Source organism: Triturus cristatus, chromosome 3_1, assembly GCF_964204655.1.
Source record: "Triturus cristatus chromosome 3_1, aTriCri1.1, whole genome shotgun sequence".
NCBI lineage: Eukaryota > Metazoa > Chordata > Amphibia > Caudata > Salamandridae > Triturus > Triturus cristatus.
The window spans coordinates 342,862,897-342,876,089 of NC_140583.1; the positions used below are offsets into that span (position 1 = coordinate 342,862,897).

General features: G+C 43.4%; 1 protein-coding gene across 1 annotated transcript in view; it reads right to left on the reverse strand.

The window, feature by feature from the left end:
• The window catches only part of THSD4 (thrombospondin type 1 domain containing 4), a 2,089,562-nt gene extending 2,076,752 nt beyond the window's left edge, over nucleotides 1-12,810 (reverse strand). The window contains exon 1 of the mRNA XM_085644058.1: nucleotides 12,500-12,810. The gene's annotated coding sequence lies outside the window, so the exon portion shown is untranslated. The remainder of the gene's footprint in view (nucleotides 1-12,499) is intronic.
• Between the last annotated feature and the right edge of the window lie 383 nt (nucleotides 12,811-13,193).

Sequence of the window (13,193 nt, forward strand, 5' to 3'; positions counted from 1 at the left end):
TTCCCTTGAACCTCGCGTATGTGTAATTTTGTTACGTGGAACGTACGTGGTCTTGGAAATCCTGTTAAAAGACAAAAGGTAATTTCTCATTTATCTAAACTCAATTCCCAAATTTCCTTTCTTCAAGAAACTCATTGTAATGATGTTGAGTCGCTGAAATTAAAAAGGCAATGGGTAGGCCAAGTTGTTTTTTCCCCTGCTGTTGACAAGAAGGGGGGGGTTGCCATATTGTTTCACAAATCTTTATCTGTGCAAATTATTTCCTCTCAAAATGATGACGCAGGTTGATGGGTAATGGCCAAGATTGTTGTTTATAATAAAACGCTAATCTTGTTAAACATTTATGGCCCTGTGAAACCGGATCCAAAATTCTGGAATGATATTAAAATTCTCCTTTCCACCGCTGATTGTCCCAATATTATTGTAGCAGGCGACTTCAATCAATGGTTGGATCCTTTCTCGGATCGCTTATCAAAGTATAAATTTCAGCCGGATAAGACCCATAAATCCTTTCAATCGGCCATTGCCTCTCACCCACTGTATGATGTTTGGAAAACCTGTAACCCTGATTTGTTGGAATATACGTTCTTTTCTAATGTTCACCAAACCCGATCCAGAATAGATTATATCTTGGCTAGCAAATCCCTTCTTCCATGTATCCAAAAATCTGAAATTGGTTCTATCTTTATTTCAGATCATGCCCCTGTCTATGCTGTTTTTGACCTTTCACTCACCTCCACCAAATATAATCGCTGGAAGTTTAACACTCACCTACTTTCTGATACAGCTTACCTTAAAGAAGCCACTTCCTTCATTAATGAATTTTTCACCTTTAACAACCCATTAGACACTTCCACTTCTAATAACTGGGATGCTTTTAAGGCGGCGCTCCGTGCTTTTACTATTTCCTTTGTGTCCCGGAAGAAAAAGGCCAATGTGAAAAAGTATAAGGACCAATTACAACAGTTGAAAAAATTAGAGCACGACTACTTTTCCTCCAAAAATACTGACTCACTTAGGAATTTAATTACAGCCAAAACCAACCTTAACAAAATTGCTACTGTTGATGCCTGCAATGTTTTACTTAGAATTAAGTCTAAATTTCACGGAGGGCAAAATAAGGCAGGTAAAATGCTAGCGAACTATTTAAAACTTCGCTCTGAACGTAAGACCATTGGTCCTATCATGGATGAATCCACCAATAATCTGGTGTCCTCTGATGAAGAAATTGCAGCGGTCTTTCATGACTATTATCGATCTCTTTATTCAGACGATACATTCCCCTCCTCTCATAATCTTGATAAGTTTTTTTCTGGACTCCCTGCTCCCCCATCTCTGAGTGCTGAGTTTTCCGCTTTAGAGGCGGATATTACCCTTCAAGAGATTCTTACTGCCCTACAAGCTTTAAAGAAATCAAAAGCCCCCGGCCCGGACGGATTACCGGTGGAGTTTTATTGCACTTTCAAATCTTTGTTTGCCCCTAAATTATTGCAGCTGTTTAATTCCTTCATTACTGATGCGAAAGCATCTGGCTCCTTTATGGATGCCTTGATCGTCATCATCCCTAAGCCTGATAAGGACCACTCTTTTTGTAAAAATTTTCGCCCAATCTCCCTAATCAATTACGACTGCAAGATCTTCGCTAAAATTATTGCTTCTCGACTTGATTCTGTCATTCCCCTTCTGATCAAGACGGACCAGGTGGGCTTTGTCAAAGGTAGATTGGCTTCCGATAATGCTAGAATGTTCATGAATATCCTGTCCCATGGTAAAAATTATAAAGATCCCCTGGCTGCTTTGTCTCTGGATGCGGAAAAAGCATTTGATCGTATAAATTGGCAGTTTATGTTTCATACATTACAATGGTTTGGTTTTGGCCCTAATTTTATATCTTTTATCAAATTGTTATACTCATGTCCGAGGGCTAGTATTTTTGTTAATAACCAATTCTCTCAATTTTTTCCCCTATCTAGAGGCACCAGGCAAGGTTGTCCTCTCTCCCCATTACTTTTTATCCTGTGTTTGGAACCCTTCCTTGAGCGTATTCGAACCAATCCCAATATTAAAGGTTTTGCCTCTGCTTCTGTTGAAACTAAAATATCTGCCTACGCGGACGATATATTGGTATACATGTCCAATCCCAGTGAATCCCTTCCCCCCTTTTTAGAAGAAGTCCGCCTTTACTCTTCCATTTCTGGGTACAAACTCAACCTATCCAAAACGGAGGTTCTCCCTTTAAATTCGATATGTTATCAATTTATGTTTGCTGATACTGCCTTTGCATGGTGTCCTTCCAAAATTAAATACCTTGGCATTTGGTTTGCCTCCAATATTGCGGACACTATTAAATTCACTTTTAACGCACTAATGAATAAATTGAAATCCCTTCTCCTTGTGTGGTCCCCCTTATTTTTATCATGGTGGGGTAGACTTGACACTATTAAGATGATGGTCTCTCCCCATATCCTTTACACGGTTTCTATGCTCCCTGTCAAAATCCCTAACAGGTTTTTTTCCCAATTAAACTCTTTATGTCTTAAATTTTTGTGGAACAATAAACGCTCCCGCATTGCCTTAAACAAACTTATTCGCCCCAAGGAAGAGGGGGGAGTGCGCTTCCCTAATTTTAAAATATACCACTCGGCTTTTTTGATTAAACAATCTTTCTCATTGGCCTTCGACTTTGGGGATACGCCTATACCTCGTTGGATTATCTTTGAGCGGTCGCTCCTAAAAGAGTTTCAGTTTCAGCATGTCACATTTATGTCTAACTGCACCTTTTTGTCCAAAAGCCCTGTATTAAAATATTCCCGTGAATTGCTGTGCAATACATTTCTTAAGGACCTATCTCCCATCCAATGTTTTTTAATTTCTACCCTATGGTATAACAAATTTCTCAAATACAAAGGTAGATCTTTCTATTACAAATACTGGAAGGAAAAGGAGATCTTTTTTGTCCATCAGTTTTTGAATGGGTTTTCTATCATCCCCTTCCAAGAATTACAAACACGATGTCAGCTACCTGACTCCTTTCACAAGGAATATATTATTATCTCTAATGCTATACAAACCCAATTAGCTACCTACTCTCTCCCATCAACTTCACCTTCTTTAACACCCTCTTCACCATTGTATCCTCTATTTCCGGCGCATAAACTTAAAGCTGCCACTGTTTACAAGTTATTGTTATCTAATGCCAATGTTCGTTCTAAAACCACCATTGAAAGTGCATGGGAAATGGACCTATCCACCTCTCTGCCTATTGAATGTTGGGACACATTATGGTCGAAATTATTTAAAGTTTCGGCTGCAGCCAGGATAACCCAATCTCTGTTTTTTCTGTATCATAGAGCCATTATTACTCCTGTTACTATTTGTAAGTTTTCCCCCACATCCTCTCCCCTTTGCTGGTCCTGCTCTATCGAAACTGGTACATTAATCCATCAGTTATATGAATGTGCATCTGTTCTATCTTTTTGGAATTCAATTTGGAATGTTTGCATGTCAGTTTTCAACTTTAATGTAACCTTATCTTTTGTAAATATCTTTTTAGGTTCTTTAGCTCCTGATATGGAAACTGTTTTACCTAGTTCTAGGTTATTTGATCTTTTTATTGCATTAGCTTTTAAAGTGATCCTGTCTGCATGGAAAGATAATTCTAAACTGTCGTCAATTACTTGGTGGAATTTTATTTGTGACGAACATAGGATTGCTTCCGTTTCCTCCTCTTCTGTCTCCCAAAAAATCAAAGCTGATCTTCTCTGGCTCCCTTTTACTACTTATCTCTCCTCGCACCCTCCCATGTGATAACTCATTTTCTTTTTATTCTCTTCTCTCTTTGGCTTTCTCTCTTATCTTTCCCTCTCACCTCTTTGGTCTTTCCTCTTTTCTTCCCTCCTCCCCCTCCTATCCCATCCACCAGTGCCTTATTCCTCAATTTATCCTATTATTGATTCTTTTTTCTTTTTGTCGACCTAGTCATTGTAAACCAACTTCGTTTATATAATATCTCTTTATGGCGCTATATTGTAATAATTGTTTTATTGTATCACTTGCTTTTTCTTTTTCTTTTACTCTGAAAATTCAATAAAAACTTCTTAAACAAAAAAAAATATATATATTCAGGGATAGCGATGTGTGTTTTCAATGTTGTAACACAGCAGCAGCTCACTAATATTACTGCAAATAATCTCTGTGACATCCTCCCATTTCTCATATGTGAGGTCGTTTTTAGCTCAAATATTTTTTATGGATGTTGTGCGAAACATAAACACATTTCTCTGCGTAATGTCCATTATAGACCCTCACACATCAGGAGCACAGTATTTAAACAGCTCGTTTAAGAAGTATTCAAGGTCAACAGGCAAGAGTCTATGCAGAACAGAGCTGGATCTGTGGGGGTGGGGCTGAAAGGCTGGCGCCCTGGGCCAGAGCCCACTTTGCCCATGCCTTAAGTCGCCTCTGCTTGAATCTCATGCATTGTTTGAGTCCATTCTGTGTGCGAAGAGTGTGCAGAGAGCCCGCCGTCCCCATCAGAACATCTCAAGCCCTGCTCCTGTACCATGTGCGCTCCGAATGAGCGAAGCCTGCACCGACCCTTCCTGGCGATGTTATCCAATATTACCTTGGGGTAAAAATGATGTTCAAAATATTCGTGTAGCTACTCGCTCGGGAAAGAAATGCAGTAAATTAGCTATTTCATCCCTCAAGTAGACACGCGCCTCTCTGCCGTGCAGCGCGGGAGCCCGGCTTTTGAATTCGCTCCGATAACAGTCTCCGAAGCCATCCCTAGTTGCGCCACGCTCAGCCGGAGTGTCCGCAGAGCTAGAGACATGTCAGGCTCTCAGAAACTCACATTCCGAGCAGTCTCCTGGGCACGTCTGTGGCCGGGGATCATGGTCACCGAAACTGCGCAGTTATCTGGCCCGATGCAGCAGGCATGATTCACTTCCAGTTAACAAGCGCCGGGGGACCCCGAGGCATTCCGTGCAATCACGCTCCTTCGACCACGGACAGCAGCAGTAAAGCGGAACGTGCTGCAGCCGGTCGCGGCGAAGGAGGCTCCTGCTCTGAACCTGCAGGGCAGGAACAAAAACTGCGCAGTGCGTGACCCTGAACCAGCAGAAACCGCCCTCCCTGTCAGGCGCAGGTCAGCGTAGCGCTGCAGTGCCCAAAGACGAGCGTTTCTTCACTATGTATGCAAGAATTTATGTTTCTGTGTTTTAAAAACGTTTTGTAATATTTCTCCTGAAGGCAGTATTCATACTCTCAATGACATCATCACGGTGATACGTGACACTCGATGATATAATGGGCGCGATCTGGTTCGCTGAATTACATAAACATGATGACATGTTATGCTAAATAATGTTACAGTGGGCTCCATCTTAAATCCAGCATTCGCGTACATCAATTCTTAATTTGAAAGACAGAAAGTCAAACACTGCTGCTGCGTGTGTCGGACACGCCGTGAAGCAGGGGTCCTGGAGCAGCGCCTGTCCGGGCATCTCTGAGGACTGCTGCCTGGCTCTTGCATGCAGTGGCAGAGTTGAGATCTGCAAGTTCTGAGCCGTCCCTGGAGGCCTAGGGAGGGCGGGGGTGTGAATGAATGGGAGTTCTATTCACGCAGGCGCATCATTATGCATATTAGAACATTGGAATGTTGAGAGCTCCAGTGAAGATGACAAAGTGCTGCAGGGCCCATAATTCCTGCTACAGATCTTCTGCTCCATCAGCCAGTGGCGTAACAGTAGCCCTCACAGCCCCCACGGTGCAGCGGTACCCGAGCTCCAGGGGGGTCCCTCCGGCACCTTGCATGGGCAGCAGCTGAGCACTCCTGACTGGGTCCAGAGCGTGGGGCCCCCCTCTATGTGCTTTGTAGGGGGTCCCTCAAGTTTTGTTACACCACTGCCAATACTCCAATGCTTGTCTCTGTTTCCCTCTCTTTATTTTAGAACATTCTATTACCAGTATGTGGAATGTTGTACTAGCCTTAAAGCCTTTCTGCGCAAGACTATAATTGCAGTTTAAAGGATTGCACCCAGTTGTGTGATGGAACCGCGCATGCCAGTTCCACGCGGTCTAAACCACGCATATGCCTTTACCACGCATGCCTTTACAACAAAATATGCATTTCTAAGGTATTTATGGCAAAGACAGCTGCTTGGTTAAGACTTAACAGGTAACTGTAACCCCCTGACTCCTGCTCCCCAAGCCCTAAAAACAACCCTGCCCTACCCTAAGCCCTAAAAACAACCAAGACCACGAGCCCTGAAAAAACTTCCCTGTCCCCCAAGCCCTAAAAAGTATTCCAACCCCTGCCCTCCTCACTGAGCCCTAAAACAGCCCCCAAAGCCCCTGCCCTGAGACCTCAAACTACCCCTTCCCTCCTAATAACCAATGACCTCCCCCAAACCCTAAAACCTTCCCTGCCCCAAACCCTAAAAACTACCTGACCCCCTTGAGCCCTAAAACCGTCCCCAACTCCCCAAGCCCTAAAAATTACCCCACAACCTGAGCCCTAAAAACTACCCCAGCCTCCCCTAAGACCTAAAAACTTCTCCGACCCCCTGCCATGAAAATAACCCCAATGCCCCCAGCCCTGAAATCTACCCCAACCCTCAAAAACTACCCCTGCCCTCCAAAAACCAGCCTAGCCCCAATTACCTTGCCACGTCCTCTCCCAGTCCTTCTTGCTTCCGCCCATTCCAGCAGCTAGACCGTGCACTGCCTTAACCATGCATATGCGTGGTTCAGGCATATGCGTGGTCAAGGCAAGCGTGTTAGCGCTGGCCTTGTTGGGACATGTGTGTCTCTGCCCAGGTTGTTCCGACTGTTCCCCTTCTCACCCTTGTTATAGGCGTCCGCTTGCAGCTCAGGCATATAACTTGGATTCAAGGCCTTCAACAACTGTTACTGGCCTCGGCACTGGGATGTACCCAAGGCCTCTAGAATTATGCGACTGGGAGGAACAAATTATGCAGCAGGGTTGATTAAATTATGCATAAAGAAAAGGCAAATTTTGCAGCCTAATGCAACATATTTTATGATACTATTGCTACATTTTTTTGTCTTTTTAAATCATACTAACACTGTCTGGGCAAAGAGTCAACCTCATTACTAACAGGTTTACTCAAATATAGAAATAGGAAAGTGAAAGGTGACCAGTCAACTTTTAATGGACCTTCCACTACGCGGGCACCTGCAGTTGTTGCTGTTTTTAGTAACTTTTGATCCGTCTAATCTAGAAGCTATTTTGTGGGGTAAAATCTGAAAATTATGCAGCAGATGATAGACTGATTATGTGGCAAATGCGGTAAATGCATAATTATATGTAAAATGCCATGGCCACAGAATCACACATTTCCAGTGGCCTTGGATGTGGAGCTGAACTGTAGCTGGTACAATAAACACAGAGGACGAACACAATTGCTGCAGATACGTTAAAACTCTCCAAATTCTTCTCAAAACATGTAACATTTTCCTACACCAATAATTGAAACATACATTTAATAAACACACATACAAAATGATCTGATAGTTTTCAGCCCCAGTATACTTCTAATAATATAAAATGTTAACCTAATCAACTCTTCAGTTCTCTAGATATATGACTTAGGAACCTTCAACATGAATAATATTACTGCATATTTCTAATTTCACTATACATGTTTGAACTCTATGTGACATGTATGCCTGCTGTTAATAAACAAGAAGGAGTGGTTTTAACACCCAAATAGCATTAAGTTGTATCCATGTATTTGTTCATAATTCTAGGAATTAGACAGGCAATTTAAACTGTTGTATATGCCACAAAGAAAAAAAGTTAATTTGTATAATAGTCCAGTAATGCCATTTGGGGATTAGTTGGCACATCCAAACCAGGCAGCTGTGAGTGTGATTTATTGCCATATCGCCAGAACCCTGTGATGGCATTATAAAACTATAATACATGGGATCCTGTAACCCCACTATAAATGTCTGTCTCTAATTTCCTTCGCACAGTTGAGTTGCGACATCTGTTGTGACCTGTAACAACTACATGGCATATTTATTCACTGAAAGGATATTTGTATGGTAACATTTTTGCACACTGTAGATTATTAAAGGAAAGATAGGATACCTGTGCATCTTTCTATCCATTCTATGTGACAACAATATTTTATTCTGATTTAGTTTAAACTGATCCGAGTATATTTCTTGATCAAATTATGAACTGCTTTTCGGTGTGTTTAATTTTGCAGTACAGATTCCATGTGTATTCTTCGTGTCTGCAGCCATGCTTCCTCTTTCACATGAAAGAGCAGCAAACCAAGGATTTACCACATAACATGTATAACGTGTATTTGTAAAGCACATGTTCACCCAAGGGTGCTGAATAACACATGTTAATGGTTACCCAGCTCAATGGTACTCATTTTGTTTATCAAACTCAGAAGTATGAAAGGCTGAGTGGACCTGCCAAGATTTGAACCTGTGACCATAAGGTCAAACACAGGCTCTTACAGTAGGCACATTAATCCACTAAGCCACCAAACCCAGCTCAACTAAACCACCAGCCCCTGTTTGTGCGAAGGGTGAGGATGTGACCATGTATTATGTGGAATAAAACACTCTTTGGTAAGTTAATAGGACATTGCAAGTCCCCTCAGAATTCCATGACCTTGTAAAGGAACTCAGCTTTTAGCCTCAGAACTCCTTGGTGAATTCCAGTAACCTTATAATTTACAGCAGAATTTACTCTATGCCATATATATTACAGCTACCTGTTATGTGTCTGCTACTCCGTCTTTCAGTGTTACAGAACCTGATGCTCCAGTTTTCTCACAGGTTCCGGGCTCGTGGGCCTGTTCTAGTCTACACGTAAAGCTTGCCAGGAACGTGTTCCTCGTGTCCAATTAGAAGTAGTCACTTGAAATGCGGCGCTCCGAGCTACAGTAATAGAAATAAGCAGTTGTGCTTCTGATGCACATTAATTATTCACATGACTGATATGGTAATTCCAACTTTCTGCAGCAGTAGTCTAGAGGTGTGTTCCGAGCTACAGTAATAGAAATAAGCAGTTGTGCTTCTGATGCACATTAATTATGCACATGACTGAAGAGGTGATTCCAACTCTCTGCAGCAGTAGTCTAGAGGTGTGTTCCGAGCTACAGCAATAGAAATATGCAGTTGTGCTTCTGATGCACATTAATTATGCACATGACTGATGAGGTGATTCCAACTCTCTGCAGCAGTAATCTAGAGGTGTGCTCCGAGCTACAGTAATAGAAATAAGCAGTTGTGTTTCTGATGCACATTAATTATGCACATTACTGATGAGGTGATTCCAACTCTCTGCAGCAGTAGTCTAGAGGTGTGTTCCGAGCTACAGTAATAGAAATAAGCAGTTTTGTTTCTGATGCACATTAAGTATGCACATGACTGATGAGGTGATTCCAACTTTCTGCAGCAGTAGTCTAGAGGTGTGTTCCGAGCTACAGTAATAGAAATAAGCAGTTGTGCTTCTGATGCACATTAATTATGCACATGACTGATGAGGTGATTCCAACTCTCTGCAGCAGTAATCTAGAGGTGTGTTCCGAGCTACAGTAATAGAAATAAACAGTTGCGCTTCTGATGCACATTAATTATGCACATGACTGATGAGGTGATTCCAACTCTCTGCAGCAGTAGTCTAGAGGTGTGTTCCGGGCTACAGTAATAGAAATAAGCAGTTGTGCTTCTGATGCACATTAATTATGCACATGACTGATGGGGTGATTCCAACTTTCTGCAGCAGTAGTCTAGAGGTGTGTTCCGAGCTACAGCAATAGAAATAAGTAGTTGTGCTTCTGATGCACATTAATTATGCACATGACTGATGAGGTGATTCCAACTCTCTGCAGCAGTAATCTAGAGGTGTGCTCCGAGCTACAGTAATAGAAATAAGCAGTTGTGTTTCTGATGCACATTAATTATGCACATTACTGATGAGGTGATTCCAACTCTCTGCAGCAGTAGTCTAGAGGTGTGTTCCGAGCTACAGTAATAGAAATAAGCAGTTGTGTTTCTGATGCACATTAATTATGCACATGACTGATGAGGTGATTCCAACTCTCTGCAGCAGTAATCTAGAGGTGTGTTCCGAGCTACAGTAATAGAAATAAGCAGTTGTGTTTCTGATGCACATTAATTATGCACATGACTGATAAGGAGATTCCAACTTTCTGCAGCAGTAGTCTAGAGGTGTGCCCCGAGCTACAGTAATAGAAATAAGCAGTTGTGCTTCTGATGCACATTAATTATGCACATGACTGATGAGGTGATTCCAACTCTCTGCAGCAGTAATCTAGAGGTGTGTTCCGAGCTACAGTAATAGAAATAAGCAGTTGTGTTTCTGATGCACATTAATTATGCACATGACTGATGAGGTGATTCCAACTTTCTGCAGCAGTAGTCTAGAGGTGTGTTCCGAGCTACAGTAATAGAAATAAGCAGTTGTGCTTCTGATGCACATTAATTATGCACATGACTGATGAGGTGATTCCAACTCTCTGCAGCAGTAATCTAGAGGTGTGTTCCGAGCTACAGTAATAGAAATAAACAGTTGCGCTTCTGATGCACATTAATTATGCACATGACTGATGAGGTGATTCCAACTCTCTGCAGCAGTAGTCTAGAGGTGTGTTCCAAGCTACAGTAATAGAAATAAGCAGTTGTGCTTCTGATGCACATTAATTATGCACATGACTGATGAGGTGATTCCAACTCTCTGCAGCAGTAGTCTAGAGGTGTGTTCCAAGCTACAGTAATAGAAATAAGCAGTTGTGCTTCTGATGCACATTAATTATGCACATGACTGATGAGGTGATTCCAACTCTCTGCAGCAGTAGTCTAGAGGTGTGCTCGGGCACACTATCCGGGCTCTCTGCCATGTAACATATTGCTCGAGGACACTGAGTGCTGTAAAATTAAGAGCCACGAAATTGTTGTGTTTTTTAATGTGCTTCATCCCACTTCACCTGCCTGTCTTCTCTGACGCTACTAACGCCAACCAGAGGAGGGGGGCTACTCTCTATCGTTCAGAAGAGCTGCGAAGTGTCTACCGGCATGCGCTCTTTATGGCCAGAGAATGGCCATATTGCAAACACAAGCCCCTACAACAGACTTGTCAAACATACTTTCAGCTTCACATACATCTATCAGCTGCAGATAGGGCGACACTTTAGGAAATACAGTTTGGTTTTTCCGTCAGCCGCAGAGCATAAGCTCTAATGATTAACTCACTCCCAGGGGACATTAAGGTGCATCATTCAGGACGCATGAGCAGCGAGTGGCCCCTCCGTACGATCCTGCAGCTGAAAGTCTTGCCTGTGTACGGATTAGTCCGCATACGTGTCCCTGCGTGAGGGAGATACGATAACTGAGCAAACCTGTGGCGGGAACATGAAGGGAGCAGGTAACATTCGCGCTTCACTGACTAGGGTCAGCAGACCCTCACGCATGCAGTCCACCAAGCCCACGCCTCGTGTGTTTGTGGGTGTCATTCTTCCAAATCATGATGCACAGAGAGAGCAAAACGGTAGAAGAATTCCTAAAATTCCCTGTGAGAACAGTGAGTGAGCGAGGTAAGTGAGTATGCGAGCGAGAATTCCTCTCCGTGACACGGCAAACGTGGGGAGCTTCTAAGGTTGGCAAGATGGTGAACTGCAGGATGACAGTTGGAAAACTATAAGACCACGCTGAAAAAGCCCCAGAGAGCAGAAGAGAGTCCACGCACTGGAGCTGTTCGCCCATTACCTGCAGTAACACATCAAGCAGGCTCCGTACAGCTAGGGCTGGATTTCCCGCCATTCACAAAAAGACACTAAATAAATAGGTATGTGGCTTGGACATGGTTGATCCCTAAAAATACTCTAAAAAAATGTATACATGCACGTGTTTGTAAAGCGTACTGCAACCTGTGCCCATAAATGCAGGTGTGTGTGCGTGTGTGCGTGCGGCTGTATCTACCTGTCTGCACGTGTTTGCCTGCGCGTGTTTGTGTCTCTGTGTCTGCGTACATGCGTAGCTGTGTTTCGGTACCGATAGCTATCTGTGTTTGTTTCTCCCTCGTTTTACTAAAGTGCTAATAGAATGCTGGCCCGGATAGGTACTTTGCACAGTACATATATACTCCGAAAGGGCGACACTTATGCACAATTCAAAATAATGTTTAAGGAAAAGCAATTCACAACTGCAAAAATGTAACTGGACACAACCAAAAAGCGAATAACTGACCTAAAATCTACAATCTGCTGTCATTAAACCGCAATGCGCGTTCGTTTACCACCACCAAGAGGCTGAGGCACCCTCACTGCGCGAGGCAGACCCATGCTGCGCGGAGCGCACGTGAACTCAGTCAAGCCATGTGCAAGTAAGCGATCCTGACAGGGAAAAGGGCTACATCAAGGCAACACGCTGCTGCGCTACTGAGAGCAAGTTCAACGCGGTGTACAGTGCATCGTGAGTACAGTACCTGGTCCCTGAGAGCGCAACGCCAGTGTCCGCGGGTATTGGCCAGAGAATCACACCGCCATTCCAAGCAATGCCAAAAACGATGCCCCTTAGGGAAAAACAATCCGAAGAACGAAAATACAAATGCCAGACTGATCTCCTTGAAAGAGGACGCGTCCAGGGAGCGCAGTCACATGGGAAGTTTGCAGTCCCCACTCGGAGCCATGCGGGCTCGCTCCAGTTCCCTGGCAACTCCACGCTCAGGGACTTGGGAATGCTCCGATGGCAGGCAGCTCAGCCTCCGCCGCTTTCCTTGCCTTTCTTTAAACCCTTTTGTTTATTGGGAAACGTGCTGTCAGTGTTGTCAACTACTGTGTAGGGAACGTGAACGGGGAAGATGCGAGCGGATTTCATACGGGTGCTGCCGCCGTGTGGCCGTCCGTGAACACTACACCTTGGTGAAAGGACTGCAGGTTCCAAATGTTGACCGGCGCGCTTTCAGGAGCGACTTTACTACAATCTGGTACACAAGCAGGGCAAGGTTAGGCGCAGAGCTAGGAATGGAAAACTTTTATCCCGGGAACCTACACTGGGGGTCAAGGTGTGGCAACAAAAAAAGGGGCGCAATCAAGAGGGAGGAGTCATGAAAATCAGTCTGGAAGTCAATTTAGAAAACAAAACTGGCCAACAAAGAAATTGGTAAGAAGGAGAAACGT